The sequence below is a fragment of the Rhincodon typus genome, chromosome 5, assembly GCF_021869965.1.
Source record: "Rhincodon typus isolate 14 chromosome 5, sRhiTyp1.1, whole genome shotgun sequence".
In the NCBI taxonomy this organism is placed as follows: Eukaryota; Metazoa; Chordata; class Chondrichthyes; order Orectolobiformes; family Rhincodontidae; genus Rhincodon; species Rhincodon typus.
The window spans coordinates 16639611-16660627 of record NC_063336.1 but is presented as its reverse complement, the minus strand read 5'-3'; the positions used below and the strand labels follow the sequence as shown (position 1 = coordinate 16660627).

The window sequence follows — 21017 nt, the reverse complement described above, 5'->3', positions numbered from 1 at the left end:
CCCCCCCCCCCCCCCCCGGTCACCCTCACTTTAAACAAGGGAGCGCGGATTATGAGTTTAAATCGGCTGCCGTTTGTGTGTGTGTGTAAAACTTGAGGGTCGACTCAAACAGAGAAACAAAACAGACACGCGCGCACGGTTTGCCCTTGATATCACCGTGGGGCTGAAGTTTTGACTATTCTGAAACACAATTTAATGAACGTGTTAACATAAATATATATGACCAAAGCATCCACTGAGACTGGGTGCCTCTTTATTCTCGCAGTGAATCGGCTTTCAGCTTAATGTTGAGTGTGTGTTTATACAAGCGCTGTTTAGTTTCACAACGATCGTGTGGGCAGGTCCTTTCGAAATGATTCTGATCTTGGTTAATCAGCTGTTTAAAACACTCTCCGAACTGGCATCAGTGTTCTCGCTGTAACTATCGTTCTCGCTTTTTCATTCTGAAGAGCGAAGTTTTGAATTGTTTCTGATCGAACGATCAGGAGACAGCCCGATTTACCTGGGGGGATAGGACAAAACAAAAAGAGCCGGCACCAGGCGCATTACAATTTCCTAACGGCGGGATTGTGGACTGTGCCTCGTTGATATTACACATGATTATGGACCGCTCTCGGGTGTCATGCAGCAAGTCAGCAATGCAACAAAATATCGTCCAAACATCGGCTAGACACCCCCAATAAAATCGAGCTGCACTGGAGACCGCCCTCTAAACCTCGACACAGTCGGCGTCGGCTCTAGTTAAGAAAGTGACACAAAACTGCTCAGATGCATTTCAGAGACAAAATAAATCAAATTACCCACAGATAAATTAAAAGCTCCCGAAAGGGAAACTTATTAAAATGTCCTAATATAATGCGCAGAGGGCTTAGATTTCTGGCTAAGATTTCATCTTTTTATTATTCTAAGGTTTTGTAGCTTTACAGTGAACATGCATAGAAACCAAACCTTATACCTGCTACTGTCTGTGTCTGTGCAAAACCATTGTATGCTTACAAATTTAATGAGCACATTCATTTTTGAAAAGAGTCAGTTCATTAGGTCCTTGTGCCAAAATACCATATAAAATGAAACACTTTAAATATAATTTGGTCCAGTTTCTATATTAAAGAAAACAAAGCTAATCTAATTCTATATTTAAAAAATACAAATCAAACCTAATAATGTTTCATAATTTAAATACAGAACAGTGAAAGCACTTCCTGTGATATTATTGATAATGATTTCCCCTAAATTTGCATCAGTGCTACATTTTAAAATCAAACACAAAAGTTCCAAAATCTGAAACCAAGGGACAAACTGGTACAGGTGGCTGATTAGTGCAAACACTAAACCAAATACACTGCTTTGTAAATAAAGGTTCTCTGTTAAGAATTAAGAAAACAATAGCGTTGAAACAGCAAGAATCACAGTCACGATAAACCAAAGCCCAGAATTGTTCACTTTTAACTGGACAACACTCAAAAACAAAAGGATGCTTGGAACAGCTCTTGTGAAAGAAAAATAGAGGCCACAATTTTAGTTGCAGATTAAACTTCTAAATATTGTAAGGGAGGCAGGTGCCTTGGAATTATTTAAGAAATAATGCCAAATTCTGTTTTGGATAAAGCTACAGGTTTTTGGGGGGAAACTACAGTTTTTAAAATTTCTCTGTCTGAATGGGTTAAGAACAGCAAATGGAATTCCTCATCCATATTTGTCTTGTAATGTAGTAGGTATTCCAGAAATCCTGGGATCCCAGACCCTGTTCTCTTTCATTAAATCACTATTTTTACTGTAACAGTCAACAATGATTTTGTGCTTCATTTTGATCTGTGTGAAAGAAAGGAACTGTTTACCTGAATGAATGAATGAATAATTGTTCCTTTTTTGTAAAACAGTGCTTTAGTTAAGTTTGCCTGTCAGTTTCAGCCTCTGCCACACCATTTCAGTCATAATGCTTTAATGTTTACAAGTAACAAGGGTTTCTACCTGTACACTTATTTAATGAAGCAAAACTCAACCTAAAATAATTTGTTTACAGTTATTGTCTAATAAACTGTTGATCTACGTTCAATTTTTAGAATGAAAAAAAATCTAATTCTGAGATCAACTGGGATTGAATGATTCTACACTGTTAACAAAACTAGAAGGTTGGTAGAACAAATATTGTTTTCATTTCAGGCTATTCATACCTTAAAATGGGCACAGTAATATTCTGGGGGAAAAACGTTGCCCTGTATTAGTAATGGAAACATTGTGTGTTCTCAACATTTGCATCATGTTTACAATTAATTTGTAATAACCATCAAACTGTAACCTACCTGCAAATGTTAACACAGTATTCTCTATCCCTATTTCACTTAACTTTATCCCAAACAAAACTGGGCACACAAAGTTAAGAAAATTGTCAATTATGTTATTTGTTGTATTCCAATATCAGTTTAAATAATCAATAAATGGCTTTTACTGTTATACTGGTGTAGTTGTGGTTCATTGGTGAGTTAACTAGTTTCAAGTAGGGTATTAGTGAAGGGCAGTATACGTCGCCAGTGTCTAACTAAGGGAAAACTTAGCCAAGGTCCCATTTCTGATAATATTCTGTGTCTCCTGCAGCAATGTATGGGTCTGCTGAGGACTTGGTTCTGATAATGCTTCCAGAATGTTCTACCTCAGCACAAATCACTGTCCCAAAATACACCAGAAATTGGTCATCTTAATCCTCCAAAAATCAGTTTTAAAATCTCTTAGAATACAGCAAACAGATAATAATCATAATCAATCCTAAACTGGATACAGATGTCATGATAAACAGGTAATGAATATTGTAATTTATGAAATGACACTGTAAAATACATTCAAATTAAAACTATTCAGATGTTTGAGAGAATATGTTGGTGCTTAAAACTAACTGTAGTGGCAACTTCAAAACAGTTACTTTCTTAGTGAGCTGTACATGTTAGTTAATATTTAGCAGCAGGTTTTGGGATTGGCTGTTAGAATTCATGCAATGGTAAGACAGTAAAGATACCACTATATGCAGTACTGAGCCAAATAAGCCAGGAAGGTCATGGGTATATGCTGAGTCAGTTCACCTCAAACATACATTACAATTGGACAGCATTTCCATTCCTAGCTGGCATCTAATGCATTTAAGAATAAAGTCAGAAGTCACACAACATCAGGTTATAGTCCAACAGGTTTATTTGAAATCATAAGCTTTTCGAGCACTACTCCTTCATCAGGTGAAGTGACAAAGTCACCTGATGAAGCAGCAGTGCTCTGAAAGCTTGTGATTTCAAAAAAACCTGTTGGCCTATAACCTGGTGTTGTGTGACTTCCGACTTTGTCCACCCCAGTCTCAACATAATTTAAGGATAGGCATGGGCTCTGTCCGTCTCCCTCCCTAGTGTTCAGATAATTCTGTTGATGAACACGGTCTTAGCTCATACACGGAGAATGGGAACTTCCATTAGATAGCAGCAACCTTCCAGCACTCTTGCAACCTTACCCAGCAAGTCGGAACATTTAGAATGGAGAAGAAAACAACATATAAATGAATTGAAAAATATAGCTGCTGGTGGAACCAGCAGGTCGGACCAGCAGACTTGGCTCATGTTAGATTGGAGAACACTGAGGAAAAGATAGTTGCTGAGTGCTCTAACCAGGTAAGGTGCACATGTGGCACGTTCTGGCTGACAATGGAAACTAAGGGCAGAAACAAGCATGATTGTGATGGTATTCATGGTTTAGGAGCAACAAGTTGACACTCATTGGCTAAAATCATTTAATGGTAAAGATACTACAGGGTTTCTTGTGAAATTACATTTTGTTACATTACATGTTACAGATATTCTGTGATAGCATATCGAAGAATCTGGATATTTACTATACTTCGAAACTGCACACACATTGGTTTTTCTGCCAATAATTCTGCTGTAACTATTGCACTAAACTTGACAACATTATGTTATAACATTCTGCTTCATATGCTGTTGCTTCCCAGCACACTCATTTAGCCTTGTGCAGTTACCATTGAAATTTGTGCAATTTTACCGTAAGAACTTCTCAATTTGCATTTTACATGACTTATTCTAGTTTATTTCAAAAACTGTTCCAATGATCTGATGATGATTGTGATTCTGTGCCATTCTGAAGCTACCCAAGGACATATTTAACATTGATCTTGTCATACCATTTGAATTATTTGCCTTCCTTCTGTTGGTGGTTTGACCTTCTTACAGATCATTGAAAGGGGTAAAGTGCAACACTATTATTTACCCTGACATGTACATTTGCTGTAAGACATGGACAATAATTCATAATTACATCAAGCTACAGCAAAAACAAGTCTTTAAACATTCTGTGATTAGCATCTTAACCAATTGAACATCACAATTCTTACCTGTTAAGTTTCTTACTTAAGAAAATACAGGTTTTCCTGTGTGTGGCAAGTATAGCAAAATCATAGTTTGTAAAGCATGTGCTTATGATTTCATTAAATGTGGCACTAGGAAGAAATCCTCTGCAAAGTGGTTCTTCCTGAAACATTAACCTGTATCTTCTACTCTTACGGATGTCGATAAACTTGGCCTATATTTTCAACAATTTTTCCTTTTAGCTCACATTTCCATTTTTTCCCTTTGTACATGGGGCCATGATGCTGATTGTCAATGCCCTAAATTTGCTTCCTCTCAACCTCTCACACAAACTCAAACACTGTCCTTTGATTATGTTTCTAAGAGATTGATGCACACTACTATAGAGAACTGAAAAACACCATTAAAAGCAGGCAAATGCAGTCTCCAGTAAACTTCAAAGAACTTATCCAAAAAGCTAAGGCTGAGTAAGGTCAGAAACCAGCAGAATGGATCTGTCCTTTTACAACAACCTAGTTTGCTTAATATACATTCTTCTGTTAGTTAGTCATTGCTTTTCTCACTTACGGATCAGAGTGCTTTTTCAACTCATAGTTGCTCAGCTTCAAAGGTTCAGTTGTTTTAGCTGCTATATTTTCTACTATACACATTGACTCATCCGCTTTTCTTGTCTGTTCAGTTCCCATGCATTCAAAAGTCACTTCTGGTGCTAATATTGAAAAGTGGAATGAGAAACTGTGCAAAACAATGACAATGTGACTGTGATGGACTGTAGGCACAGTGAGAAAATTCACACACAGATGTCTATGCTGCATGCTGCTTTGTTGTCTTCCAGTCCTTTGGGAGAAGCGCCTTTATCTAATGAGGCCTAAGACACACAGACCTGCTTGGTCAGTACACTCAACTAGACATCTCTGGAGACAAACTTACACTAATAGGGTAAGAATTAGCAAATTAATAATTACAGAAATGGGGCTTAGGAGGCAGCTTTGTAGATTTTTATTGATAACAGGTCAATTGTGCAGTTAACAGAGAAAAAAATCAAAATGCATGGAATAAGAAAGACATGTGGCAATAGAAGATTTATTTTATTAATCGTTGAATGTTGTACTTTATGGTCATGAACAGCAAGCCTTCAGGTTTGATGCAAAGTTTATCTAAGAGAGTATAAACTAGGATTTTGTGCTGTGACATCTTCAATGTGTTCATCACTTTGAGTAAGCTGGTGAGAATTTTCAAAGATTCAATGAGCTGTGTTTGAATGAGTATTCTTTGTGAATAGCTTTGCCGTGTGACTAGTACAATCCTTAAACCATAATGCTTACAAATTCTGTAATACCACAAAGACTACAACAAAAGCACTCACTAACTAAAGGGCATGTGATTTTTCCAAGGCATGTCTTTCTTTCCTCAAAGAATTGGAAAAAATTGCTTTCAGAAAATGAATCAAAACCAGACGCATCAACTTATAGAAATGTGAAAAGTGTTTGCTTTATGTACCTTATCAGAGATTCAATCTACTGGTACACTCAACGGCCATTGATAAGAATTTCTGATACTTACAGATTAGTTCACAGGGTAGCACTGGTCCATCCAATTTCCATGAAAAGTAGCAAATTGTCTTCCAAAAGATGTGAATGCAAAGGTTGGTGGCAACAAATTGGACACTGGTCAAGTACAATTCTATTGTCTTGTGATGTTTGCTCATTCCATCATGGTGTCACGATGAGACAAGGAAGTGCACGGTAATTTGTTTAAAATATCAGTATTGGAAAGGGGCTTGGAGCTTTGGTTAAATCCACAATTATCAGGCTGCTGTCTGTGTAGAGCTTTAATTGGCTAGTGAAATGTATCAAGAACAAAGAAAGTCTCTGGTGATGATGGCAATGGTTATTGAGGAAAGTATTGATTATTTACCAAACAGGAGGTTGAGAAAATAAGAAACTGCATGCTGGTTAGCCAGACATTAGGTGTTAGGAAACTGATAGAATCCATCAACAAGGAAGTAACCAGGAGCTTAGAAAATCATCATATAAGGCAGAGTCAACATTGTGTTTTTTTAAAGGGAAATAAAGTTTGACCAATTCACTACAGTTTTTTGAGAACATAACTAACAGGGTAGATAAGAAGAAACCAGGGATGTGGTTTATTTGGATCTTTAAAAGGCCTTTTTTTAACGTAGATAAGCACTTATGGGGCCAATATGATGGCTGTCATGGGCAGAACATTGATTAAAGACGGAACGAAGTAGAAATAAAAGGATAGTTTTCAGGTTGTCGGGCAGTTATGAGTGGGGTGTCACAAGAATCAGTGTTAGGGTCTCAACTGTTTCCAATTTATAATAGATGAAAGGACCAAGTATACTACATCCTAGTTTGTTGATGATAGGGGGAAGGTGATGGCCTAGTAGTATTATCGTTGCACAGTTAATCCAGAGACCCAGATAACATTCTGGAGACCCAGATTCTAATCCCACCACGGCAGATGATGGAATTTGCATTTAATAAAATATCTGGAATTAAGAATCTAATGATAACCATGAATCCATTGTTGATTGTCGGAACAACCCATCTGGTTCACTAATGCCCTTTAGGGAAGGAAGCTGCCATCCTTACCTGGTTTGGCCTACATGTGACTCCAAACCCAGAGCAATGTGGTTGACTCTGAACTCCCCTCTGAGCAATCAGGGATAGGCAATAAATGCTGCCTAGCCAGCAACGCCCTCAACCCCTTAATGAATAAAGAAAAAAAGCTAAGTGGAAAAATAAGAGCTGGTAAAGGATTACATACAGTAGACAAAAGATGGCAGATGGAGTATCACATGAGAAATGAAGTTTGGAAGAAATAGAAAATCAGAGCTATTTTAGAAAGGTGGGAAAATATTAAATGTTAGCCTTCATAGGGATTTGGGAGATCATGCACATAAAACACAAATTGAACAAGGAGATCCAGTAAATCTTTGCTTTAGGTTACAAAAACAGAAATTGCTGGAAATTTGCAGCATCTGTGGAGAGAAATCAGAGTTAATGTTTCAGGTCCAATGACTCTTCATTCTCTCCACACGTGTTGCCAGATCAGCTGAGTTTTTCCAACAATTTCTGTTTTCGTTTCTGATTTGCAGCATCAGGAGTTCTTCGGTTTATTTTGCATTAGATTACCCTGTTTTAAGGCATTCTAAGTTAATATCATGTTTTAAATGGGAATGTTATTGGCAGTTTAGCTTTGTGGATTTGCATCAACATTGTTTCATGCTGAGAGACTCACAGAGTTGAGTGCACCATGCAGCAGCTTTTTGCTATGGCCTCTGCCACTTGCTGAACCCTTCACCTCCCCACCCCCGTCAACTTTCCAAACCCACCTCTCCCCCACTTGCTGACCCTCTTGCTGGATGACCCTCCTAGTCACTGACCCTTCTGCTGTCTGTCTTTTCTTAGCTGGCCTTCTCGCTGATCAACCTTTCCATTCACCATCTCTCCAGCTGATCCCTGCAGTGCTGTACCTCAGAACTGCTCTCCATCTGCCTCTCACCATCATGTCTGAGGCCTCATTCAAGGCACATGTTCAGGAGAGGAAAGGTCAGTAGAAGGGGTGGCCCAGAGGAGGATCAGTGATCAGGAGAGTGGGCGAATGGGAGAATTGGCAAACAAGAGTTGACTGAAATGGAGGTTAGTGAATGGGAGTACTGGCCGGCGGGAAGGTTGGAAAGCTGAGAGGGAGTGTGGTCACTTAGCCAGGGGGTCAGGGACCACTATCAGCAATAAGCCAATGGGCTGAGAGAGAGAAATGCAGAGGGAGGGAGGAGTGGTGAGTGGGAGATAAGTAGAAACCATATACTATATTTATCTTACATCTTTAAATTTATGTCATTTGGAAGTTACTTCAATTCAAGTATTGAAATTTAGCAATATAAACTACAAAGTTTAATGTTTTATGTTTCTTTGACCTGCAAAACCTTATGAAAGATTTTGCATTGTTTGTAATGAGATAATCATATTTTCTTAACATTGTTTCAGTTAACAATGCTTTTTTAGAAGCTAAACTATAATGTTAAATGAGGAATTACTACAAAGCATTCAATTAAAATCCCTAACGGCATGTATGTGTTTAGCAGGCCAATAGCCATATGTTGTATTTGGCAGCCAAAAACGTTTAGATATTTATAAGGTTTTAATTGTAAATCTATAGTTTAATGAACACCAGTCTCTATCTTTCTCTTCTAGACCCTTGCCCTGTCCAGAAGTCCACCCACCACTAGGGCAGATTCTGGCTCATTTTCTTGTCTTATATTTTACATCCAATGAACAACTTACAAGTTACAAACATTGCCAACAGGCACAATGTGAAAATAACAAAAAAATCCAAAAAGATGGGGAAAAGAAGGGAGGGAACAAATTCAAAATAGTGTTAGAGGGGGAGATAATGAACACCAGTCCCTGCAGTGCCCACCTCTCTTTCTCTGAAAGCTTCAAGGGGTCTGGTGGACACCACATGCTCCCTCCCCAAGGAAACTTGGACACAAGCATAACTACAGAAGAGAGACAAGCAGTTGGGAATTACAAACCCCAAGGAGCATGACTAAGGTAGCCATCAACAGGTCTTTTTTTATATTCAACACGTTCACACATGTTATGACAAATCTCTGATGCAGGTGGGAACTCAACCTTGGCTTTCTGGCTCAGAAGTAGCGTATTACCACTGTGCCACAAAAGCCCTAAGACTTCAGATTTTTTTTTTGATAAATCACTAATAATGATCTAGTTTTTTTTATACATAAACCACCACCAAATCAGCTGTGTTACTAACTAAGGGGACAGTTACTAAGCACTACCCACTAGGGGCGCTGCAACAAAAACAAAACAAAAGGGGAGATCATAGATCATGGAATCCCTACAGTGTGGAAACAGGCCCTTCGGCCCAACAAGTCCACACCGACCCTCGGAGCATCCCACCCAGGCCCATCCCCCTATAAGCCACCTAATCTACACAGCCCTGAACACTATGGGCAATTTAGCATGGCCAATCCACCTAGCCTGCACAAGTTTGGACTGTGGGAGGAAACTGGAGCACCCGGAGGAAACCCACACAGACACGGGGAGAACATGCAAACTCCACACAGACAGTCGCCCGATGGTTGAATCGAACCTGGGCTTCTGGTGCTGTGAGGCAGCAGTGCTAACCACTGAGCCACTATGCCTCCAATAATAATAAGGGAGGGGATAAGGGAAGGGATTAAATTAAAATGAAGTTGAAGAGGGATCTTCAGATCTTATATTTTTAATCAACCTGTTCAGAGATGTTCTTACACACCTCTGAGAGGGTGGGTATCGAACACTACCACCTTCGATAGCTCTCTTCCACTGTACCAGACACTTTCTAATCATCTGGTTCAGAGATGTTATTGCATTCCTCTAGATCTGGTGGGATTTCAGCCTGGGCTACCATACCACCACCTCACCATATTTTCTAAACAATCGGTTCAGATATGTTATTGCACACCTCATTGTCAGGTGGGGCTCAAACCCAAGTCTCCTGACTCAGAGGTAAGGACACTACAATTATACCACAGGAGCCACTGCGCTTACCTCAGTATGTTTTCTTAACAAGCTGTTCAGGGATGCTATTTCACACCACTGGAGCTGATAGGACTCCTGAAGTAAGGACACTACCATTGTACCACAGGAGCTCCTCCACTACCACAGCAGAATACAAAATCCAATGAGCATCACCTGCTCTGATTCAACTGTGGAACCGGTCTGGTTTAATCTTAAAGGGACATGCATTTCTAATTTTGACAGTGTAGTAGCCTTTCTTACAATGATAATGACATCTTTCTGTAATTGTGCAGGGCTTTGGTGAGATCACACCTGGAGTAGTGTGCATAAGATTTGATGTCAGCACTCCAGCTGTCTGAGGATGTTGCACTTTGAGTACATTCAGGGCTGAGATTTTTGGACTCGAATGTTGTCAAGGGTTATGAGGATGGGCAGGGAAGTGGTGTTTAAATCAAAGCTCAGCTATGATCATACTTAACGAGGGAAGCAAACATGAGGAGCTGTATGGCCTACCCCGTTCCTATTTCATATCAGCTATGCTGTGAAATATACTAAACTTCACATTGATTTGACTGTTATCTGCAGGAGATCAGTGGTTGAAGATCAATGATAATACTGTAGCTTTCCTATGTCCATGAAGTAAACAATTGAAAATTTAAAATAATATGTGAAAAAAGATAAAGGCTTATGATGCAATGAGCTGGGACATTCAACCTTCAGGCATATGAACTGAATATCCAACAGATTTTGTTCAACATTCCCCTAATTAACTTCTTTCACACAATTATTTTAATTACTGTAACAGTTTTGATCCACAAACATAAAACACAGGCACCCAAGTTCACAGAAAATTATTATAATCAAAAACCTTCATCTTCTTCACTTATCTCTGATTTAAAATTTTTACTGTATGGTAACTACTAATCATTCTCTACATCCTTAGTATTGCCTGCAAATTCCTCAAAACCAAAATTAACATATATGCATTTTTCCAAAATGTTTGTTCATACTCTTGAATATCAGTTTTGAAGGGAATACCTATTATTGGTCCAGGTAGCTCACTTAAGGGAGGCAAATTGCACTTTCTCATTTACATAACACATTGAAGGTGGCTCATTATTCCAGTTTTTTTGGACCACATTCCTCTGATCTACTGCCAACATCATATTTCAAGTCTGACTGATATTTCTGATGAGTATCACAGATGAAAGTTTCCTTAAAGTGTCTTGGTTTCTACTTGTAGATCTGGTTCTTCTTGCATTCTGGCATAATCCACTGCTCCAGCCTCTACAATTCTCCTTTCTCTAACTATTGCCACACTCAAGACTGTGTGATCAAATTCAGCTCTAACTCCAATGACAAATTTGTTGATTACACTACAACTGGTCATTGACTTCAGGAAGCAGAGTGGACGACACACTCCTGTCTGTATCAATGGTGCTGATGGAGAGCTTCAAATTCCTAGGAGTAAATATCACCAACGATCTGTCCTGGTCCATCCACATTGACACTACAGTCAAGAAAGCACACCAATGCCTCAACTTCACTGACTCTTACCAATTTTTATAGCTGCATCACAGAATGCATCCTAACCAGATGAATCACAGTTTGGTATGGCAAATTCTCTGCCCAAAATGGCAAGAAATCGCAAAGAGTTGTGAACGCAGCCCAGTCCATCATGAAAACCAGCCTTCCTTCCATTGATTCCATCTACACTTCCCACTGCCTCGGGAAAGCAACCAACATAGACCCCTCTCACCCCCATCCATTAGGCAGAAGATACAAAAGTTTGAAATCACGTACCAACAGATTTAAGAACAGCTTCTTTCCCACTGTTACCAGACTTATGAATGCTCCTTCTCTGTAGCTTTAACACTATATTCTACATTCTGTTCTGTTACCCTGAAGTCCTTATGTAAGATATGATTTGTCTGGTTAGCATTGAAAACAATACTTTTCACTGTATCACAGTAAATGTGACAATAATAAATCAAATCAAATCAACCTTTTCCCCTTTTTGCTCTAACCTCTTCATCTTCTCAGGCTCTGCGTACACAATTTGTTGCTTTCACTTGCTTAGCAATAGTGTGCAATATCTTCTGAACGTAACTTATATGAAACAGATAAAATCTGAACAAAAAACAAATGAAGTGTGAAAGAAAGTCAGGGTTTTTTGATGTGATTTCACTGAATTCTTTCTTGGAACGCTTGGCTAAGGCTGGTTAAAGCATCTCAGATTTATGATATCAGCAGGACACCTTGGAGATAGAGAGGCAAGACTGTAGGATCCCCTGCTAAGAGACCAAAGGAGGTGATGACGACTCCCCTAGAATGTGTCTAAAGTCTCACTCTATCAAGTGCAGTTGAGGTTCATCCAAGGACATCAGAAAAGTGCCCAAACAGCAGCTAGATAACAGAGCAACACAACATTTACTTTTATATATAAAAATTGCATGCAGTGGCTTATTCACTATTCAAAGCTCCATCCATTTTAAAACCTAGAGCATTGGGATATCCTCAGGGTGTGACATTGTAGTACATATATAGCCACAGAAACCTAGAATCCTCTTCCCGAAAGGTTGTGGAAAAATTGGAGACAGGATTGACAGAATGCTACTAGATAAGGGTATCAAGGGACAGGAATCAAAGGTAGGAACGGAGAGTTGAGATATAGCTTTGCTGTGAGCTAATTCCTTTCTTTTTCTATAATCCTAGATAAATGCAAGCTATTTCCATCTTGTTTACTTCACAATATCATGCCAGTATCCAGAAGTAACAGGTCTGAAAACAGGCAAAACAAAATAAGGGTGCATCATCACTTTTTCAGAATCAAATACTAAAACAAATCAATCATTTATATTATTAAGTACTATTTGCAATAATTTTGTTTTACTTAACAACTCAATTATGGAGGCAAATATTTATCTGTCCAATAACATCACTAATAAAAACCCAGATTATTTGGACATTACCACATTGCTATTAGTGATAATTTGCTGTGCACAAAGTGGCAGCTACATTTTCTAACTACAGTATGTCAAACAGTTATACATTGACGATAAAGTACTTTGGGAGACCCTGAGAATGTGAAAGACACAATAAAAATGCAAGTTATTTCTTTCTTTAAAATTCACATACATGTATATTAATGAATTGATTAGATAAAATAAGGTGAGAGAGAATAAAGATACTGGCACAGACCCAGTAGGGGTGAATGGCCAGTTTCTGTGATATACACTCCATGTAACAGTTATTCCTATTTCCAAGAGAGAAGACAGGTATTTGGGAGGCAGAGTTTGAATGTGTAACAAGATGATATAGTTTGGCATCATAATTGCAGGGGTTGATTTTCAGCTTGCTACCCAAGTGTGAAGTTGTGGATCAGCCATCTGTAATTGAAACACGAAGATCAGGTGTTTTCTGCAGGAATAAGCAGCCTGAATACCAGCTTCATCGCAAAGAAAGCAATTTTAAAATCCACCCCATGGTCAGTGGCTACACATTCAATATCATATTTATTTTCTGTTCTTCTCTCATTTTGCCCAAATTATTTTCCACTGTGCATTTTCCCAACTAAGATATATTTTCCCATTTCCAGAGTTTGTGCACTCCTGATTCAGTTACGATGGGAAGGGGAGAAGTTTGGAGTTTGTGTGTTATTACTGAGGAGTATCACCAAACAAGTTTTTAATTCCTTTTGGAAGTGTTTCAAACTTAAGATGCAATGAGGACTGGAATCTGCTGTGCAGATGATAATTCCGGCCCTAAGTTCACACATTGCAGCACTGACAGACTGAACTATCTACCATATATCTTTTGACTTTTTCTTATTTTTAATGTTACACATGCTGCTTCTAAAATTTACACCTTCAAATAGAAAACATAAATGGCAACTCATTGAAGATAGACTATTTGGTAACCTTCAACACTCAATAACTAAGACTCAAAATGTTGTAAGATACATCAGAAACCTAAGAAGCAAATTAAACAATGAATAATGGCCTTCATACTCTACAAAACAGAGTTCACGGTGTTAAGCTATCTCTTAACATCACTGGTGATTTCTTTTTCATAGAGTCATAGAGTTATACAGCATTACAAAAGACTCTTCGGTCTAATTAGTCTACACCGACCATGTTCCGAAACTAAACTAGTCCCACCTGATTGCATTTGGCCCATATTCCTCCAAACCTTCCCTATTCATGTACTTATCCACATGTCTTTTAAACGCTGTAATTGTAACTGCATTCACTACTTCCTCCGGCAGTTCATTCGACCCACTAACCACTCTTTGTGTAAAAACGTTGCCCGTCATGTCCTTTTTAAATCTTTCTCCTCTCATCTTAAAAATATGACCCTTAGTTTTGAAATCCCCCATCTTAGGGAAAAGACCAATGCTGTTCAGCTTATCTATGCCCCTCATGATTTCAGAAACTTTTGTAAGGTCACCCCTCAACCTCCTTGGGCTTAAAAGGGATGCATTCCCCCAAAATCTTGGCTGTAACTTGAAAACAATCTCTGGAGAAAGGATACAAACAGGCATTTGTATTATTTTTTTAGGGCACTGCTGATTATGGACTATCAATATAGTCAGGGTTCGGCATTCCAATTGAAATTCTAGGACATTTCCTCACTCCATCAAATTTTTTTATTGACTCATGGGATGTGGTGTTGTTGGCTGAGCTCGCATTTTTTGTCCATTGCTAGTTGCCCTTGAGAGACTCCGGAATACCAATTTTATGGAGAGAAAAATGTATTTTGTTTTTAAATAAGTACATTTTACTTCTCTGCTGGGTATATTTTCCTGCATCAGCTAATTCTAATTCACAAACAGAAACAAGTACACCACAATATTCAGCACTTCACACTCCTTTTGCAGGAACTACTGAATAAAGGAAAAAGAACTCAGGGCTAGCGAAGGAATGCTCTCTAGAAACAAGAAAAGCTTGGATTTGTAGCATGTCTAATCACTTGCCAAATACTTCACACCACTTCTCACAATTAATTTTTGCAAGATTGCAGTGGTATTCCTTCAGTGTTGGTCTCCTGATTACCCCCAATTTTCATCACTCTGCCACTGGAAACTGAACATTCAGATATTTAGGCCCTAGACCTCTTCTCTCTCTCTCTCTCTTCCTCTGACTAAGTTTTTCATTACTTATCCTAATATCCCTTCATGTGGCACAATGCTTGAACATTGTTTGATAATGTTCCTGTGTAGTGCCCGAGGTGATCAGTATGTAGCCATGCTTCCAGATGACTTTAAAAATTGATGAAAAGGCATGTGGTGAGGATGACTTAGAGTCTGCAGAGGGATATAGACAGGTTAAGTGACAGGATAAAGACTAGGCAGATGGAATATAATGTGGAAAATTTGAAGTTATGCACTTTGGCAGGAAGAAAAGAGGAGCTACATATTATTTAAATGGAAAAAGACTGCAGAAAACTAGAGCACAAAGAGATTTGTGAGTCCTCATGCATGGATCACAAAAATCTAGCATCCAAGTTCAATGGTTAAATAGAGATGGCAAATAGAATGTTGGACTTTACTTCAAAGGTGATGGAGCATGAAAGTAAGGTGGCTTTGCTAAAACAATACAAGGCACTAGTCTGACCATATCTGAAATAATGTAAACAGTTTTGGGCCCCTTATCTAAGGAAAATTAGATTGCCATTGGAGGCAGTCCAGAGATGGTTTACTAGGCTAATATCGGGCATGGTGGGACTGGCTTATGAGAAGAGGTTGAGTAGATGGGTCTATACTCTTGGAATTTGGAAGAATAAGAAGTGACCTTATTGAAACATACAAGATTGTTAGGGGAATTGACAGGGTAGATGTGGAGAGGATGTTTCCCCTTGTGGCAGAGTGCAGGACTAGAGGGCATAATCTCAGAATAAGGCGTTGCACATTTAAGACAGAAATGAGGAGGAATTCCTTGGATTATCAAGATGAATGAAGAAGTGAAGAAGGTTATCTCAGATTACAATGGGACCTTGTTCAGATAGGTCCATGAGCTGAGGAGTGGCAGATGGCATTGAATTTAGATAAGTGTTAGATGTTGCATTTTGGAAATGCAAATCAGGACAGAACTTACAGATATTGGCAGGGTCCTTTTGCCAAATAAAGAGACCTTGGGGTGCAGGTTCATAGTTCCTTGAAAGTAGAATTGCAGGAAGACAGTGTAGTGAAGAAGGCATTGGAATGCTTGCCTTTATTGGTCAGTATATTGAGTTTAGGAGATGGGTTATCCTTATGTGGCTGTACAGGACATTGGTTAGGCCACTTTTGGAATACCGTGTTTAATTCTGGTCTCCCTGCTATACAAGAGATGTTGTTAAACTTGAATTGGTACAGAAAAGAATTACAAGGATGTTGCCAGGGTTGGAGGGTTTGAGCCAGAGGGTGAGGCTAAATAGGCTGGGCTATTTTCCCAGAGCATTGGAGGCTGAGAGGTGAACTTATAGAGGTTTATAAAATCACAAGGGGCATGCATAAGGTGAAGAGCCAAGGTGTTTTCCCCAGGTAGCAGAGTCCAAAACTAGATGACATAAGTTTAATCTGAGAGGAGAAAGATTTAAAAGGGACCTGAGGGGCATTTATTTCATGCAGAGAGTGGTGTGTGTGTGGAATGAGCTGCCAGACAAGATGGTGGAGGTTGGTACAATGACAGCATTTAAAAGGCATCTGGATAGGTATATGAATAGGAAGGGTTTAGAGGGATATGGGCCAAATGCTGGCAAATGGGACTAGATTAATTTAGGATATCTGGTCGGCATAGACAAGTTGGACTGAAAGGTCTGTTTCTGTGCTGTACAACTCTATGACTCTATCAGCCATGGTCTCATTGAATGGCAGAGCAGACCCGATGGGCTGAATGGTCTACTTCTACTCCTATGTCTTATGGTCTTAAGGGTGTTTTACAACTTCTGTTGTTGTTAGTGAGTGCTATTATATAAGCAATAGTTCAACTAGCCACCGTCAGGTTTCAAGTTATAAACAGGCAACATTGTTACTGACTATTGCATTGAGTGGCTGACACATTTAAGTTCTCAGCACTAACCTAGTTTATTACCCAGAAAATCCTATTCACCTCTTAGACAGTAAAATAGGATTCAAATTTAGACTAGGTCAGAGGCCAAAGAAATGGAGGGGAGTGGTGGGAGAAACGAACATACAGAAGTCTGCAGAGCCACCTGCATCCATCAATCCTCTAGCTGAGATTCTATTTCAAGTGCTATATAAAAAGAGATACACTGCTTAATGAGTCAGCAAGCATTACTAGTTAAATAATTGTTTTGTGACACCAAGTCGCGAACAGCTGTTAAAACCTTGACTTCTAAACAATGCTGGTTTTATTGATGTGGGATGGCAGTTTTTCTTCATGTAGTATGCAGATGGGCTGTAAACGTGATTTCACTCTGGCTGAATATAGGCGAGGGAGACTGTAGAGTGAATTCATGCAAAAGCAATGTCCCAAATTAATGAGTCTCCAGTGACTCACAGATTACAATCTTTGTGCTGACAACGGGAGCAGGCTGTGTAGCGAAGCACGCAACTTATTTGATGCCGGTAGTTAATTATGTGATAGAGAGTTTTTAAGAAAAATAAAAATCTCAAGGGCATCTTCATCATGGTACATTAATTACAATCCAGTCACTGTGTTAATTGGGATAATAAATTGAGCCATTTTCAACTTTGTTTAGTACAAGAAGCAACAGATGGTTTAACTCTTGAAGGCTGTATCCCCTCATTGGAATGTGGGTTCTCTCAGGTTAAATAGCCTTGACTAAGCCTACCTAGCAATTTTCTTTGATCTCATTTTGGGTCACAGTTCTGTAGCCCCGGAAACCCTGCTGTGTTTAGTCCAAGTGGCTTTTCTACATGGCTTAGCCCAGAAAGTGTGTGTTAGCGGCCTATTTTAGGCTTCAAGAGCTTCCCCCTTCTTGAATGCTGTTAGAACAGTCTTCTGTAGTCCGATGCCAGATCTGTGGACAGTATACCTGCAAGTCTGTTGACAAATTACAAAATACAAATGTGGACAGCACAAATCTAGTGATCTTAGAACCTGATTCAAAGAAATAGACTTGTATATTGACCAGGATCTCTCAATGGCAGGCAATTAATTACTTCCAACTTGCATTCTGTTCTGTTTTCCAGACAAGGGTGGCAGTTGATTTGCACACAGTTAAAATGTCACAAACCATAATAAGCTAAATGGCCAGATAATTGACTTTTTGGAGGGGGGAGGGATCGTGTGGAAATGGGAAGTTTTGATGGTGAGGTAAATGTTGGCAGCACGCTGGGAGAACTCACCAACTCTTTCTGAATGATGCTGTAGACCTTTCTCATCGACCCCACATCTAAAAGACAAGCTCAAGCAGTCAACATTCCTCCAGCAGGAATCACTGGTCAGTAACTAATTGCCCTTCACCCCAGCCCAGTGTGGGAAGGAGCTTGCATTTATGTTGTACCTTTTATGACCTAGTCAGGATGTTCTAAAATACTTTACAACCAGTGAAATACAGGCACTGTTGTAACACAGAAAGAGAAGAGTTGGCACAAGATCAGTTCTGCACCACTCTGACAGCCTGAGAAGAAGAGGCATGGCCAGAATAGGAATGATTCTGAGATACCCACTGGATTATTAGCAGTTGGGGGAGGAGGGGTTCCACGGTCCAGGGCAATTTGTCTTCACTTCTTGATGATAGATGCTATGCGAAAGATTAGTCACTAATCCTTATATAGACTATGAAATAACAGGAGATTGCTCAGTAAAGTATTTATTCTCTCTCTCTCTCACACACACACACACACACACACACACACTTGATTGTCTGGAATATATGTAAGGTTATATCCTGCTCAGTACAGATTTGATTTATATAGCTTTAAGTTACAACCTTAAAACTTATCGCATAATGATCAGTGCCATTTGAGGTTTAGCAGGTCAGGTTTCAGAAATGTCATGGGTTTCAGTGTGGAAATCATGAAATCTAAACAAATGTGTGCAGGATTATGCTACATAGGACCAAGAACCACAATGTTCAGAGGTGGTTACATCCCTCAAAATATTGCAAAGTGCTGTTACGAGGTTTTGCAGCACAAAATATTTATGCTGAAAGACTTTTAACCTTTAAACTCTGGTGATAAATTGGTCAGTGGACAAATGTTCATGAGTTTCAAGAGCTTTCAACAATGAAAAGACAGTCATAAAGCACAAATGAAAAGTAATACACCTATATAATAAAACACAGCTTGTGTGCTAATAAGTAATTGCAAAGCAAAGGGATTGAACCTTGACTTTAAGTGTGGCCGCTAAGTATTTGTGAAAGGAATTCTATTATTGCAACATCAGATCACATGGAACTGAAGCCTTGGTCCATAGGAATCTGTCCTCTGTATTTTATGCTCAATAAAGCATGAGTCTGTTCACTTACAAGAAGTGGAGCTCACATTACTACATGGTGGCACTGATGATGAGACCCACACAGCCAGAGGTGGGCAGTCAGAGCCTGAACTGAAGCCCAATAACAGCAATGCACAAGGCCAGCCCAGCAATCCAAACCCAGAGGTGGAGAAAATACCGAAAGTGAAGCCCAGCGGTGGTTGAGGCTGGCTACCGATAGTCTTTGAGACATACCTAGTAACTAAACCGCAGAATGGGAAAGCCCATGCAGAAGCTGAAGAAAGCCTAGGAAATAGCCCATGGAGAGTACGCGATTAATTTCTTCCCATTGCTCATCAGCCCAGTAAGGAAAGTAATATAAAAATGAAAGTACTTACAAGAGATTAGGAGGATATGAGACTTAGAAAATAATGGGTGTGCAAGGAAGCAGGGTGAAGTCCAAGCCATGAAGCAACGCCAATGATAGGAACCCAAACTGACCCATTTTATAGACAGTTACAAGTTCAGAGTTTGCAGTGATAACACAGAAAACTAAACACAAACCAAAATGGTCTGCAAGAGACTCAGCAGTTGGGGACATAGAGGGGCAGGATGAATTTTTCCTGAGGGGTTGTGACAAGCCCTTTGATGACACGAAGCTGTAGGACAAATTCTGGTTTGCAGTGACTAAAGTAAAAGGCAAATAAACTTGTTTTAAAATTGAATCCTTTTGGTTTCTACATCATGGTTGAGGCCAGGAATGCTCAGACTGTCTTCCATTAAACATCGGGATTTAGGACGTACACAAATTAAAATAAGGGGTATACTACACCATTGCAATGGAAAAGAGATTATGGAGACCGTGTATGTAATTCCCAATCATTATGATCCTTTATGAGGGTAACTGGTATAATGTCTTAGACATCCTTCAGTGACACACACTAAGAGTGGGGCAGTCTCTTCATTACACTGAAAACAGAAATTCAAAACAGCAGGAAAAGAAAGGGGCAAAGAAAGGTGAATTCTAGACAGTGGTTTGTTCTGTCAGAATGTAGTCACAGAGCAGGAAACCAGCAAAAAAGTTGTTTATTTACTCAAACTTGAAACTTTGAACCTTCCTGTTCTTTTGGATTCAATAACCTCTGTTCCTCAAAACCCTGTTGTCTCTTTCAAGAAGAATCGGTTTTTATTTTGAAGAAACAAAGTTGTCCACTTGTTGCAAAGAATCTGCCCAAGACATACTCTCACAGGGAGAAGTTCTCCCAGAGTAAACAGCCAGATCCCTGCTGAGAAGCAAATAAAAATTTTGTGCCATTCCAATAAGTAATGAAAATAAGTGTAGCTTCCAAAATTTTTACACCCATTAGAGTGATCACAGGATCTGAGATATAGAATTATGATGTTCAAAACAGTTTCAATCATGCAAGAAAGGTGGCACAAAGCTTCAAAACAAACTCAAGACCAATGAAGCTTCAGGCAGGATGAATGATGCCTCACCTGCATAGGCAGAAGTCAGTTATATGGAACAAATCTTTGTAATCATGCAGGGAGAATATCAGCATGCGATTGATAGATTTAGAGAAAAACTTCAACCTTTCGTCAAAACTCACCAAAGAGGAGTACAAGAACTTAGAGTCATATGGCACGGAAACAGACCCTTTGGTCCAATTAGTCCAGGCCGAACAAGTTTTCCAAACTAAACTAGTCCCACTTGCCTGTGT

The 21017-nt window shown here is 39.2% G+C and overlaps 1 protein-coding gene across 1 annotated transcript in view; it reads right to left on the bottom strand.

The window, feature by feature from the left end:
* The window catches only part of LOC109928682 (acyl-coenzyme A oxidase-like protein), a 106495-nt gene that overhangs the window by 954 nt on the left and 84524 nt on the right, over positions 1 to 21017 (bottom strand). The window lies entirely within an intron of this gene.